General features: G+C 35.4%; 2 protein-coding genes across 4 annotated transcripts in view; one reads left to right on the forward strand and one right to left on the reverse strand.

The window, feature by feature from the left end:
* Positions 1–24,059, reverse strand: part of LOC138709438 (coiled-coil domain-containing protein 174) — a 549,941-nt gene that overhangs the window by 365,640 nt on the left and 160,242 nt on the right. The gene's annotated exons all lie outside the window — the stretch shown is intronic.
* LOC138709442 (uncharacterized) overlaps positions 1–24,059 on the forward strand; it is a 380,925-nt gene that overhangs the window by 271,100 nt on the left and 85,766 nt on the right. The window lies entirely within an intron of this gene.

The following is a 24,059-nucleotide window of genomic DNA, read 5'->3' on the forward strand; positions in this document are numbered from 1 at the left end:
GCCGATGATAGTTTGAAAGCTCGGCCTAAATGGTGTAAGCTGTAAGGAGTGTAAGGTGATACTGAATGCAAAATGTTAAGATTTAATTATCCATACGATTTTTCATAGATCATAGAACCTAAAAAGTGACTTTCCATAATTTAGTCTACATTTTTATAAAATTCTCTAATTCCTAAAACTGTATAGTTTGTATTTCAAATTTGGAAGTGATGTGTTAAGAAAATCTGTAGATTTTTCAACTACAGTTTAGCGGTTTTTTTAAGCTTGTGCAGCGGTAAATGAAATTCTGAGTTGGCAACACTGCTTATATTGCCTTCTAACATTAGACAGTATCATTTAACCATTGTTGCGCGATACTTTCTGGACAGATTGGCTAGTCCGCCAAAGAGGATGACTGATGACACCTCGAAGTGTAATGATTACGAGTTACAGAATGGGGTACGAAGAGGTTGTGCGAGAGATTTGGGGAGATTATATTGCAAGTAATTTTACTTTTCGTTCTGCAAAGGAATTTTACAATGTTATTTGTTCGAATCAAATTTCTTCACATTTGAAGAACAAAACAAAACCCTTTCAATAATATATTATCATAATACGCTGCTCTCTTAAATGACTGATCATATTGGGAATTACAGACTGTGAGAGTAGCACAATGTCCAAGACACTATGTGCACTCATTACGAGTGGCCGGGATCCGACGGAATGAGCGCCGTCTTAAATCACTAAGTGTGACACAGTGCATGAGGGTTGACCACTAAATAGGGAAACTAAGAGGTGGAACTTAAACTGAGAGGATTCAATCCGGCATCTGAACTGGAATCCGGTGTGGCTTAGTGGATAAAGCGTCAGTACATAGAGCTGAAAACCCGGGTTCAAGTCCCGGTGCCGGAGAGAATTATTTTTCTCCGCTCCACCCATCCTTCATCATATGGTAACTCAGAATTCCTGCACGGAAATATACGTACTTCAGTACATCACAATGATATCTGTGAACACAAAGTATTTTGGTTCTCTTAGGCCCGATTGTATAAACCATTTAATCTTAGATCAGAGGTTAAATTGATCCTTGTTTCAGCTGAACTTGGAATTTTGTGTTGTATAAAGTCTAATCTGAGATTAATTTGTCTCAAACTAAAGTCAACTTTGACTGAAGAAATTTCTCCGATTAAGTTAGATGATCCAAGTTCAGTTATTTATTTTCTGTTTGAAATATACGAGTGACAGATTGTGCAAATAAAATATCCATTATTATTAATATTAATAGATATGATAGGTACATTTATATATATTTCTTTCAATTTCTTGCCTTAATACACAATCTTAAGGCTCTATCGTGTTCAGCAGTATCAAATAACATAACCTATAATTATATTATGTTTATAACAACCATTAATTATTAATGGATATGATAGGTACATTCATAAATTTTCAATTAACTGTATTACTAAAGGAAAATTGTCGTTTTATAAAGCTTTATTATGTTTAGCAGTATAAAACACCATAACATGATAACAACTCGGAGAACAGTCAACCTTCTTCTTATTGTCCGCCATTATTTACATTGCACAAAAAACCAGTGTCTCCAACAGAGTGTACGGAAAGTCGCCAAAAAGTAGTTGTAAAGTCGCATTATTTCTCATTATCAACAAAGAAAGATTAAATTTTATCACTATGGGGTGCTGAAAAGGTCACTAAATCCCTATTTAAGCAATATAAAAGTTAAAAGAAATTGTTGTTGAAAAAGAGTTAAAATCGCTAGATTGGCAACACTGAACAAACCTGTATAACATGGTCCGCGCATCACGTATTTCACCTGTTTATGCGATGTTGCCAAATCCTTTTCACGTGAACTTAGATTGCATTTGAACCAAGGTAATTTGATCGCAGAAGAGTTTTATACAACAGAAGAAGTGTCTGAACTCGGTTCACTTTTCGATCTTCGATCAAAGTTGATCTTTAGTCAGGGAGTTTTATACAATTGGGCCTTAAAGATATATGTACGTGAACGACCACAAATGTTATCAGAAATGCAGGCTCTAAATTTCTAAAATTTTATAAGGAAATGAACGCACAGTTGGATAAATATTACAAGGTACCACAACAAGACTTATTAGAACTTAAATATATGATAAAAGTATAAAAATGGTTACAAATAATATTTTGTAGAATTCACTTTTTACTTTAAATTAAATTTTCCAAAATTTGAAAATTGTACACATATTATTTCATAATTCCACAACCATTAGGGATAGAATTCTGAAATTTTGTACACTGATTTCACATGCATTTATGCAAAAGACAGACTACAATAATGCCATTTCTTTGAAAATATAAAAATTAGGTCACAAAACATTATGTAAATTTTAATATATATTCTATACAGGACAAATAAAAAATTAATTGTATTAAAATAAACAACTCTACATGTCTGAGGTCCCGCGCCGTGGCGTCGCGGTCTAAGGCATCCTGCCTAGGACTCGCGTTACGGAATGCGCGCTGGTTCGAGTCCTCATGGAGGAAGAAATTTTCTCATGAAATTTTGGCCAGTGTATGGGACCGGTGCCCACCCAGCATCGTGATGCACTTGGGAAGCTACGATAGGTAGCGAAATCCGGTTGCGAATACCAGCTATAACGGCTGGGGAGATCATCGTGCTAACCACACGATACCTCCATTCTGGTTGGATGATCGTCCACCTCTGCTTCGACATGTGGGCATGAGGCCAGCAGCCGGCCGGTCGGTGTAGGCCCTTCACGGGCTGTAGCGCCACGGATCATTATTACATGTCTACATGTCTGAGAGTAGTCTACTTTTCAGAAATAAGTGTTTATTACATGCAGAAAAAAAACATTAAAGATGTCAGAGAGACCATAACAATGTTATGGATTGTTATGATTACCAAATGATGTCACTGTAGAATTTTTTTTTTCATACTTTGATAAAACTGGATTGAAAAATATTATTAGTAATCTTTTTTATATACTTTTATCAGATATTTAAGTTCTAATAAGTCTTGTTGTGGTACCTTGTAATTTTTGTCCAATTGTGAGTTCATTTCCTTATAAAATTTTAGAAATTTAGAGCCTGCATTTTCTGCTAATATTTGTGATCGTTCACGTACATATACCCTTAATATTGAATTAATTGAAAATGGCTATGTTATTTCTTTAATCACCAACTTCATTATTAAGGGAAACCGAGTTTGTAAGCTAAGAATTTCTAAGGCCCAATTGTATAAAACTCCCTGACTAAAGATCAACTTTGATCGAAGATCGAAAAGTGAACCGAGTTCAGACACTTCTTCTGTTGTATAAAACTCTTCTGCGATCAAATTACCTTGGTTCAAATGCAATCTAAGTTCACGTGAAAAGGATTTGGCAACATCGCATAAACAGGTGAAATACGTGATGCGCGGACCATGTTATACAGGTTTGTTCAGTGTTGCCAATCTAGCGATTTTAACTCTTTTTCAACAACAATTTCTTTTAACTTTTATATTGCTTAAATAGGGATTTAGTGACCTTTTCAGCACCCCATAGTGATAAAATTTAATCTTTCTTTGTTGATAATGAGAAATAATGCGACTTTACAACTACTTTTTGGCGACTTTCCGTACACTCTGTTGGAGACACTGGTTTTTTGTGCAATGTAAATAATGGCGGACAATAAGAAGAAGGTTGACTGTTCTCCGAGTTGTTATCATGTTATGGTGTTTTATACTGCTAAACATAATAAAGCTTTATAAAACGACAATTTTCCTTTAGTAATACAGTTAATTGAAAATTTATGAATGTACCTATCATATCCATTAATAATTAATGGTTGTTATAAACATAATATAATTATAGGTTATGTTATTTGATACTGCTGAACACGATAGAGCCTTAAGATTGTGTATTAAGGCAAGAAATTGAAAGAAATATATATAAATGTACCTATCATATCTATTAATATTAATAATAATGGATATTTTATTTGCACAATCTGTCACTCGTATATTTCAAACAGAAAATAAATAACTGAACTTGGATCATCTAACTTAATCGGAGAAATTTCTTCAGTCAAAGTTGACTTTAGTTTGAGACAAATTAATCTCAGATTAGACTTTATACAACACAAAATTCCAAGTTCAGCTGAAACAAGGATCAATTTAACCTCTGATCTAAGATTAAATGGTTTATACAATCGGGCCTAAGAACAACATTTTAAAATAGGCCAGGGCAGCAGTAGAAACTGATGGAGTGCCTAAGGAACAAACGGGTCTCTGTACCCCTACCTGGCTCCCAGACAGCGAGTCGATACACGCTGGTGCAATATTCATCGGGATGGGGCCACGTGCTGCCCATAAAACGGGATCTGCAACAACGTGGCTGCGGGGCACGCTAATTGCTCGCCGTTGTGGTCCTCGGAACTTCGTTGCATAAGCTACTTCTGCGATGAGAAAATTACAGTAATGGCGTTCTCTTCGTCTATTAGAGCGGTTTTCGTAGAAAAAGGCGTCGGTCGGTTGGAACGTCTTAGGTTCGCTGACTGCTCTCAACAAAAAGGACTAATATTGTTACATAATTGGAAAAACGTGTATAGGGCACGTTTACTCCAAGTGGTTTGGTTTACCCTGTTATTTTCATTCCAACATTGCTATAGTTCCCGTAAAGGCGCGTCTCCACTATTAAACATTTAACAACGTGTTAAATATAACATGTTGAATTTAACATGTATATGGACATTTCAAGTCTCAATTGACTTAACATGTTAACTAAGTATGTTGAATTTAACACTTTTAACATGTTGGCGTGTTTTCCAGCAGAAATGGAAAACATGTCAAGTCATGTAGCTCATTTAAATCCAATTTTAATCCACTTTATTTATTACAGAACAAAATAATTAAAATATGTCTTCATAAACCTATTGATTTTCCATCTCAAAATTTGTTTATAGACTTTAATGTACTTAACGTAAGACAAATTTATTATATCGTATTAATAAAATTCATACATAAAAATCGAAATAATTTTGAATTGTATTCTCATAGTTATGAAACAAAAGGTATGAATTCTTTAAGATTGTTTGAACCAAAATGCAACACTGTTACAGTATTTAATCATAGTAGTAATTTAGGCGCAAGAATATATAAGAAATTTATATTTAAATATCCTAATCTTGTCAATTCTAATAGTTCTAGTATTAAATTTAAAAAGTTATGTATGGATTTTATAAAAATTGAAAAAATTGTAAATTTAAATTTATATACTATAATTGCAAATTGTATTGTATAATTACAATTGTATTGTATAATTACTAATTTCAATTCAGGAATCAATTGGCTCTTTCGTTGGCGTTCGCAGAAAGCACACGAGGACGTTATTTTCCGCTCAGTTATTTGCTGAATTACAGTGCGTTTGATTTATTATGATAGGAGCTACGACATGATAATGTTTAACGGTGTGGCAAATAGATCCCTCGTCTGGTAGCTCGGCAACGAAAGAACAAAAATTGCGAACGATACTACCTACCGAGCCTTATAGAACCTTGACTTCCTAAGACGTAAGCAAAGAGAAGGAGTCATGCCGGGAATAACAGCGTCGCGACTATAACTGTTTCCATAAACAAGAATGCCTTGTTGAAGATCAAATTGGATGTGTGTGGATAGTAAGCGCAACTATGTTACATTTCGAATATAATATATCATCAGCTATACTTACCACCATGTGCACTGTATAATTCGATATGAAACGTTTAAAGAGTTGGAGTTTATTTTTCAATTTACTTTATATTTCCTGTCTAAGTAAGAAATACTCCTAATAATTAAACCACCAACAAAGCCAATGTTTAAACATAAACCACAGCCTGCCTTTCGCAAATCAACAATGAATAAGTAAGAATATGTTTCTTTGCATCGAGTGTGATGCGCTCCGTGAGATCGACTCGATGACATCATCAATGCTTCCTCTGTGAAGAAAGTGCGAAGGAAGTCTTTATAATTCACAAATAAGAAGCATGTATTTCGATTCCAGTAATTAATTTTTATTTTTCTTTTATTTTAGTAGGTTATTTTACGACGCTTTATCAACATCTTAGGTTATTTAGCGTCTAAATGAGATGAAGGTGATAATGCCGGTGAAATAAGTCCAGGGTCCAGTACCAATAGTTAACCAGCATTTGCTCATATTGGGTTCAGGGAAAACTCCGGAAAATATATGGGGCTAAGGGGATGAAATTACAGGAGAATGGAGAAAGTTACACAACGCAGAACTGGACGCACTTTATTCTTCATCTGACATAATTAGGAACATTAAATCCAGACGTTTGAGATGGGCAAGGTATGTAGCACGTATGGGCGAATCTAGAAATGCATATAGAGTGTTAGTTGGGAGACAGGAGTGGGAAAGACCTTTGGGGAGGCCGATACGCAGGTGGGAGGATAATATTAAAATGGATTTGAGGGAGATGGGATATGATGATGGAGAATGAATTAATCTTGTACAGGATAGGGACCGATGGCGGGCTTATGTGAGGGCGGCAATGAACCTCCGGGTTCCTTAAAAGCCACTTGTAAGTATGTAAGTAAGTAAGACGGTATTAAGACAATATGGGTAGAGCAACGAAAAGGATAAACGAGTTAAAATCACAAAAACCGAATTTACTCTGCGTCGTTACCCAAGAAATTAAGTGTTTAAGAGGACTACAGTTCGAATACCTGCCTGCACTGCAATTTCGCTTCCCACACGCGTCGCACTGAACCAATAAAACGCGGCCCGACTGACGTCACCTTCAGTCACGTGCCGACAGGCAGCGCAACACAGGCACAAGAAACAGGACTGTATAAATAATGTAGGTCCCCAATCGATGGCTGCTTGTTAATTTAGGGACGAGGTGAAGACAGTGACGCGAAGATGCAGGCATCTCTCAAGACGAGCCATCAGTCCCTGTGGTATATCTTCATTATTTCCTTAGGTAGACACAGCCTTTCCGGCGGTATCTATCAACATTTGGAATTTAACACAAAAAAAAATGGTAAATGATTCTGAATACGTAAAAAGTGGGAGAGAGAACAAGAAATTGCTATTTTTCGCTTTACACCAAAACTTTATTCCTGCCACGGAGATAGGCTATACATTTTAGAGTACCACTCTATCCTTTTTTATATCAATTTTTCTCCTTCCTATAGAGACTTACGGTCTTACTAATAGAAACTCTTATACAAACATTTAACTGCATTACATTCATACAGTGAATAGCTCATTTATAAGTCGTGTGTAAATTTCTGACTAATAATCAGATTAATTTGGTCTCATCGAATGGTTTCTTCCGAGGTTTTCCCCAGCCGTGGGACTGAAGCCGGATGGTCTATGGCGAGTCCTCGGCATCACTTCATTTCACACCTTTGGTCTGATTACCTGGTTGGGTTTTCTCCGAGGTTTTCCCCAACCAAAAGGCAAATGCCGAGTAATATTTTGGCGAATCCTCGGACCTCACCTCATCTCGCCAAAATATTGTAAAAAATTGCGGAAAATTGTAAACAATTGTAGAAAATTACAAAATTGTAAAATATTGTAAAAATTGTAATTGTAATATTGTAAAATTTTGATTTGTTCCACATCTTGAAGCTTCATTGCTCATGTAAGATCTATGGAATATAATGAATGAATGAATGAATGAATGAATGAATGAATGAATGAATCACTGTTACCTCGTGTATAACAATGCAACAGTCATACAACTACGTCACATTTCGTCATTGCTTTATTACGAAGGATAACAGAATAACAGATTCTCTATTGCATCCGATAGTGTGCGCTAGTGTGCCGCGCTAAGTATCGATAGTAGAACTGAGCCTGATCGATTACCACGCTATATTTTGATCAAAGAGTACAGCTACAGAAATGTTATTTTAATTATTCTGTGCTCTTTGATTTGTTGTGCTGTGATTACAAGCCAATCATCATCATAAAAGGCCACCGGCATGGCTCAGTCGGTTAAGGCGCTTGCTTGCCGGTCTGAAGTTGCGCTCGGGCGCGGATTCGATCCCCGCTTGGGCTGATTACCCGGTTGGGTTTTTTCCGAGGTTTTCCCCAACTTAAGGTGAACGCCAGGTAATCTATGGCGAATCCTCGGCCTCATCTCGCCAAACACCATCTCGCTATCACCAATTTCATCGACGCTAAATAACCTCGTAGTTGATACAGCGTCGTTAAATAACCAACTAAAAAAATCATCATAAAATCACAATCGAAGCGAACAGCTGTTAGAGAGGTGACTATTTTTTTCTCTGTATACAACGCATATAGGATAACTACTGCGAAGCAATTTCCATGTATAGTTTCAGGCTGCTTATACATCCATCGCTTATGCATGGTTTATTAGTAGCGTTTACTGTCCCAACTCTGCATAAGTCTGGTATAAAAATTATACACGATTTATTAGTATGACCGTTATAATTAAAAAAATCACCATCATAATCGTCTCTATGTTCAATATTCTGTTTTCACTACAAAATTGGTCACTCCATCTTTTTCTGTAACATCCAACTGTGTATCGATTGATTTTATTGATTTCACGAGGGCTGGGTCCGGGCTCGATCCTTGCACTTAGGCCGTTTTAGGTCCATTATACGCCCTATATGCGATGACTGTCCAAACTCGATGGATGGCATGGTTGGCATTCGTAAATCCGACGCTGACAGGAGGACCATCCTTCCTGGGCTCTGTAGGTACTTGTGCAAGAGCGCGGCAGTTCGGCTACCCAATCATTCATAAAAAATAGGAGTGATAAGCACAATAAGCCTCAGGCTACAGTTCCTCCATGCAGAGAGATATAGATAAAAAAACTTTTGTCCTCCCTCGAGTAATATGTCGGTTCATGAAGTCCAAGATGAACACCATAGCTCCTGATTGGGACAAATTACCTAGTTGAGGTTTTTTCCAGGGTTTTCCCTCAATCCATTAAGAGCAAATGTTGGCTACTTTCGGCGCTGAACCCTGGATTCATTTCGCCAACAGTATCACCTTCATCTCACTCAGATGCTAGATAGCACTAACAGTTAATAAAGGGACGTAAAATAATTAAATTAAAAACACCATAGCCTCCAACGAAGAAATATATTCTTCGGGAGTACTAAATTGAACCAATGTACAATCCTTGAACAAGATGCACGACTGAGGTTACATAAGACTTTAAATTATGTCAATTTTTTAGTAGGTTATTTTACGACGCTTTATTAACAGCTTAGGTTATTTAGCGTCTGAATGATATGAAGGTGATAATGCCGGTGAAATGAGTCCGGGGTCCAACACCGAAAGTTATCCAGCATTTGCTCATATTGGGTTGAGGGAAAACCTCGGAAAAAACTTCAACCAGATAACTTGCCCTGGGAATCGAACCCGGGCCACCTGGTTTCGCAGCCACACGCGCTAACCGCTACTCCACAGGTGTGGACAATTATGTCAATATTTGATGGATATGAATAAAAGGAAAAGAGACAAGATAATTCATGGAAAACAATAAGACAGTGCAAAGTTACAGGTGGAGAAGAGTTTATAACAAAAATCTTTAGAAAAACAAGAGGGAGTAGCAAACTTAAAACCTAGTTGAAAAGAGAGAAGGGCCGTCAGACATAGCGACGTAATGAAAATTTGGGTTGAAATTTTGGGACAGAATCTGAACACCTTGTAGATGTTTAGACCCTTCTTGCGCGAAGAGGCACAAGTGAAAGAGGCAATTAGTTAATAGCGTGACCTTGTTACGTGGCAGTTCCTCAAAGACACACTAATGATCTTATTGTAGCCCTTTCAGCAGCGTATGTTAGGTTTAACTCATCATGACGCGGGTAAGCGCCACATCTGAGGAAGCAATAATTACAGAACGCTGCATATCACCATTGTGTTCCCAATTCCACGACACAGGCGGCGATGGCGATGGCAATAATAATAATAATAATAATAATAATAATAATAATAATAATAATAATAATAATAATGATAATAATAATAGTAATAATGCTAATAATAACAATAATACTATTAATAATAATAGTAGTAATAATAATGATAATGATAATAATAATAATAGTAATAATGCTAATAATAACAATAATAATAATATTAATAATAATAGTAGTAGTAATAATAATGATAATGATAATAATAATAATAATAGTAATAATGCTAATAATAACAATAATAATAATATTAATAATAATAGTAGTAATAATAATGATAATGATAATAATAATAATAGTAATAATGCTAATAATAACAATAGTAATAATAGTAATAATAATAATAGTAGTAGTAATAATAATGATAATGATAATAATAATAGTAATAATGCTAATAATAATAATAATATTAATAATAATAATAGTAGTAATAATAATGATAATGATAATAATAATAGTAATAATGCTTTTAATAACAATAATAATACTATTAATAATAATAGTAGTAATAATAATGATAATGATAATAATAATATTAATAATGCTAATAATAATAATAATAATAATAATATTAATAATAATAGTAGTAGTAATGATAATGATAATAATAATTGTAATAATGCTAATAATAACAATAATAATAATAATGCAAATGTTACTTATGTCCCGGCCACTACAGGGACTTGATAAAATACCTTCAAAATGCCTTGAGTAGTAGATAATTGATGTGATCACTGGGAGAGCTGTAAACCCATCCAACCCGCCCTAAATACGTACCTTACTTATATACGAAAATCGTCGTGCGTGAACGAAGAATACCGCCATATTTCTTTAATGTAACAGTGGGTTTCAGTGTTGCCAACATAGTATTAATAGACACACCTAATCAAACCTTACCTAACCTTTCTCATAATACTACACACCTAATCAAAGCTAACCTAACCTGTCACATAATATACACCTAACCAAACCTAACCTAACCTATCACATAATACTACACACCTGTAGTAACATTCTTCACACTTAGTATCATTTCGTTTTCATGTATTGCCGGCTCTGCCATCGTGTCGGTTTCCATCTAGTGGAAGTGGATCGTACTAATACTACTAATTTGAAAAAGGAAAGCAATGGCGGCTTTAATAATAATTACATTTTACATGTTTCGTGATATACTAAATGTGTTAATGTAGTAATAATTCTCTACATATGGTACAGTAAGATTTTAAATGTGTTGTGGTTGTGATAAAAGTATTGAAAATTGTTTTATAGCGCCACATTGGCAGTGACAAAAGTGTGTAATATTCGTTCAGTGGTCGGTGGATACTCTACATTGACATAATAATAATAATAATAATAATAATAATAATAATAATAATAATAATAATAATAATAATAATGAAAGACCACGAACACGTAGGCAGGAGCAATTTTGAATATGAAGACGGAAGGAACTGAAGAGTCTATGATGCCTTGATGAATGATAATTTAGTAATAACCAGAGATTCACTTGGCTTTCTTTCTTTTCCCTTTTAATACGAGTACAATCCGTATTTTAAAACATTCATTGGAAATTTCAGTTTCTGTTGGTATGTTCTGCGTTCTGGTCCGCATCTCCATGTAAGAGCACCACATACTGTATAAATTCTCCTACACTTACATAATACGAGGTCGGGCAATAATGTAATAAGACCAGTTTAAAAAAGAACTTTTACTTACATTTTTAACCAACTACAACGTGATCACTAGAGCCCGGATGTTTAGGTATTTATAACAGTTAAAATAGGCAGGCAAAAAGGCAATAAAAAGTAAAAAAGGGCACAATAATATTTGAAAAAGGCATTATAAATTTTAAAAAGGCATAATATATTTTAGCAATAAATTTAAATTATATCAAAATAACTCACATATTTACTTCGTAGGTGACACATGTTGACTTATAAAATACTTTTTTGTTCGTAATTAACTGTCTTTTCACGAACCTGACATAATAAAACTGTTTCATCGGTTGAAAACACATGGGCACCAAATTCACTAACGTAAGCATGAAGTTTACTTTTCAATGGTTTACTGAATTTAGGCATTCTATATATTATTTAATGTACCGAAGTACATATGAAGTTTCCATGCAGATATTCTGCGTCATCGTACGATGAAAGAGTAGTGGAACGGAGAAAAAACTCTCCGGCACTGGGATTTGAACCCGGGTTTTCAGCTCTACGTGCTGATGCTTTATCCAATAAGCCACACCGGATTCCCATCCCGGTGTCGGATCGAATCGTCCCAATTTAAGTTCCACCTCTTGGGTTCCCTCTAGTGGCCTGCCCTCTGCACTACGTCATACTGTAGATGTAGATATCGATCCGACATCGGGATGGGAATCCGGTGTGGCTTAGTGGATAAAGCATCAGCACGTAAAGCTGAAAACCCGGGTTCAAATCCCGGTACCGGAGAGAATTTTTCTCCGTTCCACTACACTTTCATCGTTAGGCATTCTAGCTAACCGATCTTATACCTTCTGTCACCCGACAATAACTGACTATTCCTCACTCAAATTTCTTCTCCTACAATAATAAATACGTGTAGCACAAAATTGTAACAGTAAGATTTGAAAATATGAAAGAAAATAATTGGAAATGCTACGTGACAACTTCTATGAGAACGGGCTTAATATTTAAAATTATAAAGCTGATTGCTGGTACTGTGAAGATATGACAATATTAGGCCCATATTTGTAACTGTGGATTGTCGATCAGTATTCATATTACACCAATAGTATTAAAGCACGATTATTAGCAGATTAAGCACCGAAATAAAATACTTTTATTTACTGTTGTTAGTAAAGTTAGTCATTGTTTCAAATATTTACATTTGATACACATTACATTACAATTAATTAGAAAATTGCAAATAAACAAGAAATATTCCTTTAAGAAGACAAAAAAAGGCATTTATTACTAAGAAACACCTTAAAAATGCATAATAAACATTGACCCTATCACGTTGATTTACTCCAAATCACATTTATATCTATGCAAATAATTATTTACTTCCACAACCCAATCAAAAAGGCATTTTGCCAAACATCCGGGCTCTAGTGATCACCTTCAAAGTAGTTCCCTTGAGACTGTACACACTTATTCCAACGTTGTTGCCACTGGTGGTAGCAGCTGTGAAACTCATCTTTTGAAACACTGTTTAACGCCTCTGTTACGGCCTTTTGGACGTCTTCTGTTTGAAAATGGCGTCCCTTCGCAACTGATTTCCCTTTTGAAAAAAAGAAGAAATCGCATGAAGCAAGACCGGGTGAATATGGAAGCTGCGCAGTGTTGAAACAGATCAGCAGTCACATTTCTCCGTTCATCTCGCTGTTGTCCGGTGAGATTTTTTGGAACCATTTTTGCACAAATTTTTCTCCTGACCGGGTCTTCAGTTAGAATGAGGCGAATAGTTTCCCGATTCATGTTCAATTCTTGTGTTATCATTATTACTAGAGGGCGGAAAAATGTGCGTTACCACGCGATACAGGTTAGTTTTGTCTGAAGTATGGATGGTGTCACAGGTACAAGCGCAATAACATAAATGCGCTACGTGAAGACGGCAGTACAAGTAGGAACGAACAAATGACGTACAGTGTCAACTTCTAGTCGTATCGGAAAGAAATCCAGGTGTTTACAATATTGTTTATTGTCTTTGTGCAGGTAGTAGTGTTGTGTAAAAGTGATTTTAAATACTTAAGTCGAAGAATTTGGAATTAAACAGTTAAAAAATAAATACGGAAGAGAGATTGTTATTCCGCAAGGAGGAAAATATTTTGTGTGTCGTGCGCAAATGTGAAATTAAAATACGTAGGAAATATTATATAGAGCGGCATTGTAACAGCAAGAAACATACCGAAAACGTACAGAGGTCTTCGATATCAAGTAATAAAAACATACGCGATCTGAATTCAATGTGGATTTATGTAATATGATGATTTCTGCAAATATTCCGTTCAAGAAACTTGATAATCCACAGTTTAGAGGTGAAAATGTGAAAGAAAAATTCCACAAATTCTGGAGAAAAAAAAACCGGTTATACAGTTATGTAACATTTTGAGTGGAGGGAAAAACGACGTAGGACGGTACTTTTTTCATTTGCACCTCTAACATCTTGTAACAAGGAAAGAAGCTTTTCGATGTTGAAAATTCTTTTGAGCGAGAGACGTCGAACTTTCTCTTTCGATAATTTACGGATGTATATTATGGATCAGTGTAATGCATCCTTTAATCATCCGGGCGGTGGCAGTTAACATTTGAGGTAAGTTTTTAAATCATCATGACTGCATTACAGCTTCATTCCAGTATTTATAGATATATTGAATGGAGTGATGAGGTTCTCATTGCCAGACTGTACTCTCTTGCCGTTGTTTACGTGAGTTAATGACAACAGTATAGTCCGTTGACACTGAACTTGAGGCATAACGCACATTTTCCCGCCCTTTAATTATGACTGTTAATCGCATATCAATTCGTACAACTTCACGTATCCTGGTAATGCTGTCATCTGTCCGTGCCTTAGTTGCATACACAGAGATCGAAGGACATGAATGTTTAATTTATCGGAGTAAGTAGCTCAGAATTTGTCCATAAAATCGTGTAAGACGAGGTGAACGCTTTTGTGTTTTGACAACATTTCAGTTGAAGAATTTATTTATCTAGTCTCGTACGATATAATTATGACTAAGCTGCGGATTTATGCCTATATGCCTATTTTAATCCTTAACCTGAAGACGTAAGAGTTTAGGTTACTTATCCATTTTAAGACATTGTGAGCATTATATGCGAATTCTATAGTGCCTATAATTGTCTATTTCACTAGTAAATGCCTATTTGCTTATAAATGCCTAAAAGTTGCCTAAATATCCGTATTATATATTATACTTGAATTTACTGATCATTCTATCGATATTTTTTTTAATCTGTAATATGTTTATTTTTTATCTAGCAGAGGGAAGTGATACAGAACTATCGATAATTCTGTGTGTTACGTTTTACTGCCACCAGAGTGCGAAAAAATCGAATAATTTAAAATCAACCAATAAGAAAAAATGTATTTCGAAAGGCGCACGAATCATTGTGGTAGTTGACTTGGGTAGTTGTTTTAAACTGTGTATCCGTTTTGTTGAGTTTGTGAATTGAGTATAGAGTTGAGTTTTCTGCTGTAATACGTGAAGTATACCGTGGAGATATGCCAAAGTAAAAGTCATCAGAAGCACTGACTGGAAAATACATTGACGTTACTGCGTTCCCATTGGTTTGGTCCTCAGCTGAGATTGGATCCCTGAAGTACTGCCCCATAACGTCATGTGAAGTGGAAGGAAGTTTCTCCCAATTTAAGAACATTCTTACAGACAATAGACATCAGTTCTCAATACAAGATTTGGACGAATATTTAGTTATTCACTGCCATAATGACATTCCTATAGAAAGTAGTGTATAATGCTACGCTATGGTCGTGTTAGCCATTAAAAAATATAAATTTGTTAATGCCTTTTTAAATGCCTATTTTAGAATTTTGAGTGCCTATTTTGCCTGCCTATTTCAACTGTTTTTAGTGCCTAAAAGTCCGCAGCTTGATTATGACATAAGATCAGAATTGCTACAGTGCTATTTGTCTTCTTGCTGAAACTCTGTCTGGTCACCCCTTGATGTATCCTCGTAACTACCGCACATAAAGGGATAGCATCGCGCTGTCTTCATTAATTAAATCCTGTAACCAAGCGGAGTGATTCAACCAGGTGAAGCTCTATATGGCAGCACAACTATAAGACGGCATTATACCAACTGAAATGTCTATTTTAAATCTGCATTGGCTTATATTTTCTGTAAAACAACAGTTGCCTAAGATCAGACCAGATCAAAAACAACTTCAAACGTTTGTAATTCTAAAGATGTATGAACGATTTGCATAGAGAACATAATTATTATACAAAACAACTGCAACTAATTGAGACCATATGGTAGTTTTTCGCTCTGCAAATGTTTATGTGAATATATAATTATGGTTTATTTAACGACGCTCGCAACTGTCGAGCGTTACATCAGCGTCGCCGTGTGCCGGAATTTTATCCCGCAGGAGTTATTTTACATGTCAGTAAATCTACTGACATGAGCCTTTCGCATTTAGGCACACTTAAATGCAATCGACCTGGGCCGGGATCGAACCCGCATCCTCGAGCACAGAAGGCCAGCGCTATACCTACTACCTACCCAGGCCGACTATATATATATATATATATATATATATATATATATATATATATATATACGAAGAGTCCACTGCAAGAATGGTGGATGTCATTTGGAATACATTTTGCAGGAGAAGCAATTGAAAGTTTGAAATGCTTAGCGCTCAAAGCTTAACTGTGATTTTCCGATCATTACTGGACAATGACTATCAGTGTTAATGCCATATAACTCTCTATGTACATTTTATATGTCTTAAGCTATGCACTGATAGTCTTGGTTCATTTTCGACAGGAAAAGTGACATCCATCATTCTTGCAGTGGACTCTTCATATATATATATATATATACAGGGTGAACCGTAAGTAATGCCATTAAGTTCAGAGAGTTATTCCTTGAGATATTTGAAACAAAAAAGTTTAATATAATTTTGATCGTTTTTGTTTCCTTTCCGAGATAAAAACTGTTTTATATTATGGAACTTTTCATAGCGTGTTTTGGGAAAGCCCAATATGCTCAGTCAGTTTATTTTTTTTAATTGGGTTATTTTAGAACGCTGTATCAACATCTCAGGTCATTGACTAAGACCACACCGTACACGAGCCTGGCTCTTACGGTAGTGGCTAGAAACATTTTTGGTTTATAAATTTCATTTTTACTCACTAGCTAGCTAGTTAAATAAATAAATTAGCGTCTGAAGGTGATAATGCCGGTGAAATGAGTCCGGGATCCAGCACTGAAAGTTACACAGCATTTGCTCGTATTGAGTTTAGGGAAAATCCCGAAAAAAAACCTCAACCAGGTAACTTGCCCAGACCGGGAATCGAACCCGGGCCACCTGTTCAGTCAATTTAAGAGAGCAGTGTATAATATTAAATTATTGAAAATATTTTAGTTTTGTCCTTTAAATGTGCAGTAATTTTATCCGAAGAAATGTAACTTTTCGTTCTACAAATTCAATGTTATATTTGTTCGGATCAAATTTCTACAGATTTAAAGGACAAAACTAAAATTATTTGAATAATTTATTATCATAATATTCTGTTCTCTTAAAGTGACTGAGCATATTCGGAATTAAATCAATGGCTTTCCCAAAATACGCCATAAAATGTATCATACAAAACAGTTTTTATCTCGAGAAGAAAACAAATACGAGCAAAATTGTATTAAACGTTTTTTTTTAAATATCTCAAAGAATAACTTCTTGAAATGAACGATATTACTTACGGTTCGTCCTGCCTGTATGCATATACATATATGCCTGTATCGTCGCTGCGTCTCCAAAATCCGCTATGTACGCCTACATTTTAAACTGATTTTTCAGGAGAAAGAAAAGTAAAACCTTATCATTTTTATATATATATGGTGCTCTAGTTATTTTGAATCCATATCACATGCAAAATCTTCTCCGACTTTTCATCACAAGTTAAATGTAACAATAATTGTGTATTACAGTATATTAAAATATTTTTTTCAAATCGATCAAAACTCGATTAAACGGTTAAATTCAAATAGTTCATCGATTAAATATTTTGATCGATCAACAGTACTCATTTTTTAGTATTCTTATTGTTTTCGCAGAAATATGAAACAAATTTAAAACCGTTCTGCGACATTCTTCAACATTAACTTCATTTCTTCTAATGGCATACTGTATATCCAAGTATTTTCACGTATTACTTTGGAGTTATGTCATTTTTCGATTCGTCTTTTTTATTTATCGACATGCAGTCTGCTAAACTGTACTGAAATACACATTCTCTTCATTGCTTATAAATTTTATAAAACACAACTTCTTGCAACAGGCCATAAAATGTTTTTCTTTAGCAACATCTCCTTTCGCTAACGCATAACTTTTACTTTGTCTCCCCTGGATTTGTGTTCCTTCACGTTTCAGGTTAACTTTACTCTATTTCTCCTTTCATTTACATTATTTCCACACTGTATTTCCTGCATTATTTAACATGATACCTAGCTTTGTCGCTCCACAGCAACTACCAGTGACTTACGGACGCGCATGGCATGGACTGGCTGAACAGAATTCAGCAGCGCACATCATAATACAACTGACTAGTATGTCCTTAATACACAAGATAAAATCACCAAATTCCAGACACCGTTAGTTAACAAACAAATGCAATTAATGAATTGTTGTTCTCCGATAAAAGGGCCCTTAGACTTTTGAGCCTGTTTTCCGCAGACCGCCTCAATTGATGGTAGAATGGAATATTCTGCAAAGGTCTTTCATGGGTTTCAAAAGTTCTGTATTAATGGGAATTCCATTTTAATTATGATGAAAGGGTTTTATAATCACCGTTGTCATAATCATGTGCTTCCAGTCTATATGACCCATAAATGGGCGGTATGCATGAAGTTGAAGTAAATGTTATTTGTAAGGTTTACGTAGTATATACTACGGTCTTTATGTATACAAACCTATAGTAAATTCTTTCCTAAGTAGCAGAAAGTTGATCTGTAAGGCCGTTTAGTTTATGTTAGAATTAGTAGTATAAACTACTATTTATATGCATAACAAGAAGTATATATTTCTACGTTTCAGCCCAAGGTTGCGGGTTCGATCCCGGGCCAGGTCGATGGGATTTAAGTGTGCTTAAATGTGACAGGCTTATGTCAGTAGATTTACTGGCATGTAAAAGAACTCCTGCGGGACAAAATTCCGGCACATCCGGCGACGCTGATATAACCTCTGCAGTTGCGAGCGTCGTTAAATAAAACTTAACATTCTACGATGTAAGAGTAATGGAACGGAGAAAAATTCGTATGATGACGCAGAATATCTGCATGGAAATATCATATATACTTCGGTACATTAAAATAATATATATGATATGCGTAAATCACTTCGTCATTTCAGGCGGCGCTTATTCCGTCGGATCCCGGCCAACTAGTCACTCATAACGAGTGCACCTCAGTACATGTGTGGACTTCGGTCCTACGTTCATAGACATCTATGAGGGCGGCCACTAGAGGGAACCCAAGAGTTGGAGCTTAATCTGAGACGATTCTGTCCGACGCCGGGGTGGTATCCGGTGTGGCTTAGTGGATAAAGCATCAGCACGTAGAGCTGAAAACCCGGGTTCAAATCCCGGCGCCGGAGAGAATTTTTCTCCGTTCCATTACTCTTACATCGTATGATGACGCAGAATATCTGCATGGAAATATCATATGTACTTCGGTACATTAAAATAATATATATGTAACATTCTACGTTTCAGTATAAACTAAAAAACATCGTAGTCTCTTCTGTTTGAAATTCGTTATCTTAGCATAAGCATTTGTACGGTTTAAAATAGCAGAATTTATGCATAAGAGCGCTATAAAATTCCACAAGGAAAGCGAGAACAGTCAGAACGTTGTTATAAAAAGTTATTTAGGTTTTACAAATAAAAAAAATGTTATATGTATGTATGTATGTATGTATGTATGTATGTATGTATGTATTAATTACAGAAGATGTTCAAAATGTCCACCTCCTGCTTGAATACAGACCTCACATCGATGTCTCATTGACCTGCGAACACGATCCCAAACTCCAGGAGTATTGCGTATGTCCTCAGAACATGCCACAATTCGATTCCGGAGGGATTCCAAATCAGGCACCGGAGACGAATAAACCAATGATTTTAAATGGCCCCACAAGTAGAAATCGAGAGGGTTCAGATCAGGTGAGCGTGGAGGCCAAGCAATTGGGCCACCTCTACCTATCCATAGAGTTAAATTTTCCATACTCGCACAGACGGTAATGGAGACGTATAAATGTCTTCCGATCTGAACATTGTCGCTGTGAGTACCTCTCCTGGTACAAACGACGAGCCAGCGCAGCATTGCCGTCCGCCTTACCGTACATGAAGTGTATCTGTGCCAGCTCTTGATTTGAATACATGTCGCACAGTCTAACGCCTACACAACACTGAATGTAACCTTCGCCTCGGAATGAACTGTCAGAGTGCCCTCTTAATGTCTCCTTTGACGGCAACGACCTGCGGAAAGAAAGAAGTTCCGGTGAATTTCAATGTTGTGAAGGCCATAACTCGGAAATAAAGCATTACCGGACACATGTTGTAATGAACTATTTTGATTGTCTACATGTTGGAAATACATACCTGAAATTATGCCCCGTATTTTTGAAACACCCTGTGTATATATATGAACTACTCAAATGTTGATTATGAGATAACAACTGGAATTCTATCTGTTAGTTGATTTTGTTATTGATATTAAAAATAATATATTTCTAGCAAAATGATAGTATGATGTATTTATAATAAGCCTACATTTAATTTACGTGAAAAAACGCACTGTGCCTACAATATTTTAGGTTATATGTAAATGCAATGACTAACATTTATTAATGTCTGATTTTGACTTTACATCACTTTTCATGTTATTTATTTTCTTTATAATTTGCTTTTCGTCAATTTTTTTTCCTCTGCTGTACACTTTGAGTTGGTTCGAATCCTACTTACGGGAAAGACAACAATGTGTTGTATCCGGGAATGGAAGCTCTTCCTGGCTTAACATAACATCAGGTATATCACAGGGTTCGGTACTCGGACCACTGTTGTTCACAATATATGTCAATGATATTACATCTCTTGTAAGGCATTGTAACTATCACTTGTATGCTGACGATCTTCAATGCTACATCTCTTCCCGCTTAGACCGAATAAATGACGCTATAGATAAATTGAACGAAGACATTGACTCGATTGTGACATGGACAAAGAAATTCCATCTTAATATCAATCCTGGAAAGACACAAGCAATTATATTAGGAAACAAACGGCAAACCGACGCTGTAAAGCACCTCGACATTTCCCCCGTTAAAGTAAGTACAGTGCATATCCCTTTCAGTTCTTCGGTAAAAAATCTTGGCATTCACATGGATAATAATCTCAACTGGGACATGCAAATCACAGAAACCTGCAGAAAAATATATTCTATTATCCATGTGCTAAAAAGGATAAATGTTCATCTTCCCTCTTGCTTAAAAAAGTCCCTTGTGCAGACGCTTGTATTTCCCTATTTTGACTATGCTGACATTTTACTGACTGACCTTTCCAGCGACAACAAAACGAAACTTCAACGTGGTCATAACTTGTGTGTACGTTTTGTAAGCAATGTTCGTAAATATGATCATATTACCCCATCCCTGGAAACAATAGGTTGGCTCAAACTAGATAAGAAAAGAAATTTACATTCACTTCTCCTTCTCTTCGAAATCTTGAACTCTTCTATTTCTTCGTACCTGTCGTCTCGCTTCACTTACCTTTCTTCCCACCACAATCTGAACACACGCTCTCGCCATGAAACAATACTAACAATACCATCCCATCGCACCTCCTCATACTCATCCTCTTTCACAATAGCCCTGCCAAGACTCTGGAATTCGTTACCTGCTAGCATCAGGGACTGTCGAAATAAAATTGAATTCAAACGCAAACTTACTAGGCATTTGGTCAGTAATTGAGACTCGTTCAGACATGGTTTCTTGTAAATAGTTCTCTTAATCTATCACAAAATATTTCAATATCAGGTAATTTCATTACTGTAGATTTTTGTTATTGTAGGTTTAATTTGTAATTCAGTAAATACAAAAATATTCTTTGTTCTTAACTTCTATGATAAAATGTCTAGCTTTCATTAATCAGGTAATCTTGTCGTACTTTAATTTTTACTGTAATTGTAATTGTAAATTTAATGTTAATTGTAATTTTATTGTTCATATTATAGTTGTAATCCCCTGGTAGAGGGGCAGAGAAGGCCTGACGGCCTTATCTCTACCAGGTTAAATAAATAAATACTACTACTAAATACTACTTCCACCGGAACTTTCATAGCCTGGATGGCATTTTCTTTGTCACTTCTTGCGAGTTGTTTAATAATGCTGGATATTGTTTTAGTAGATTAACAAACGGCAGTTCTCCTTCTTTCTCTTTCTTGTACATTTCCCACTTCGTCGTAATTGTTCATTTTCTAGTTAAACTAACCAAATTTTGACGACAATCAATTTTCTCTCCAAGAAATTAACATAAATGCTGAAAGGCGAAAATCAAGGAAATTATATATATATATATATATATATATATATATATATATATATATATATATGTCTATACATTTTAAGAAGTTGTTCGAACAATACCCAGTGACGTAACACCGTATAGGCTATGAGTTCAACAAGATTCTTTCATATAATTGCTGCTTTCATTTAATAGAGATGTGCTCAAACCTCGTTGCGTTAATCGGCAAGTGAAAGCGTTAGCGCCTGCCGGGGGGTGGTGAGGGTGCTACTCATGATATATGAAACCCCGTTCTCCCCGTCACGCTCGGTGACAGTGTTTTGTTTCAAGAGGGTACGCGCGTGAAATGAAACTGTCTGGCAACAGATAGCGGGTAATTAATACGGACGGACCGCGAGTTGCTTTTGTTTGGTCCTATTTCGGAGCGCGTTACCTATTCAAACAACGATAATTAACACATTTCTTTATACGCTACAGCCATACGCTGCAGCTCAACTGAATGTACACGCTTCCCCCTGCGAAATGTGATGGACTCCGTAACACTGTATGGAAATTATACCAAATATTCCATGAAATTTAGTCTGTTTTTTCAACTACCATATCTATTATTATTATTATTATTATTATTATTATTAATATTATCATTAAAATCAGAATCTATTAAGCGGTATCAACAGTTATAGCACATAAAATTAATATATTTATTACATTTACAGCGATGGAAGTAGTCATATTTTATTTCTTCCACTGTTTCGTTAAACTGATTTTGTGCTAAGATAGCCATATGCCAAGCAACTTCGCTATTGCAAATTATAATGTTGGCACAGGACAAAGAACCTGACGATGATGATTATAACAATGATAATCTCTTGATAGGAATATAATTATTTACTTCATTTTATTTCTAACAACAATTTTCTAAAGAAGAGCTGTATATAGTACTATTCAAGTCTGTCGTGTCTGTATCCTCATAAGTACTATAATAATAATAATAATAATAATAATAATAATAATAATAATAATAATAATAACAACAACAACAACAATAATAATAATAATAATAATAATAATAATAATAATAATAATAATAAATGTATATGATTATGTCTCGTGACGAGAATATTGTACGAAATGGAAATATAAAAATTGCAAATTTATCCTTTGAAGAGATGGAAAAATTCAAATACCTGGGTGCAACAGTAACTAATTTAAATGATACTCGGGAGAACATTAAACACAGAATAAATATGGGAAATGCCTGTTATTATTCGGTTGAGAAGCTTTTATTATACAGTCTTCTGTCGAAAAATCTGAAAGTTAGAATTTATAAAACAGTTATATTACCGGTTGTTCTTTATGTTTGTGAAACTTGGACTCTCACTTTAAGAGAGGAACATAGGTTAAGGGTGTTTGAGAATAAAGTGCTTAGGAAAATATTTGGGGCTAAGAGAGATGAAGTTACAGGAGAATGGAAAAAGTTACACAACACAGAACTGCACGCATTGTATTCTTCACCTGACATAATTAGGAACATTATATCCTGACGTTTGAGATGGGCAGGGCATGTAACAAGTATGGGCGAACCTAGAAATGCATATAGAGTGTTAGTTGGGAGGTCGGAGGGAAAAAGACCTTTCGGGAGGCCGAGACGTAGATGGGAAGATAATATTAAAATGGATTTGAGGGAGGTGGGATATGATGATATAGACTGGATTGATCTTGCTCAGGATAGGGACCAATGGCGGGCTTGTGTGAGGGCGGCAATGAATCTCCGGGTTCTTTAAAAGTCAGTTAGTAAGTAAGTAAGTTAAGTAAGTAATAATAATAATAATAATAATAATAATAATAATAACA

Source organism: Periplaneta americana, chromosome 11, assembly GCF_040183065.1.
Source record: "Periplaneta americana isolate PAMFEO1 chromosome 11, P.americana_PAMFEO1_priV1, whole genome shotgun sequence".
NCBI classification, from domain to species: Eukaryota; Metazoa; Arthropoda; class Insecta; order Blattodea; family Blattidae; genus Periplaneta; species Periplaneta americana.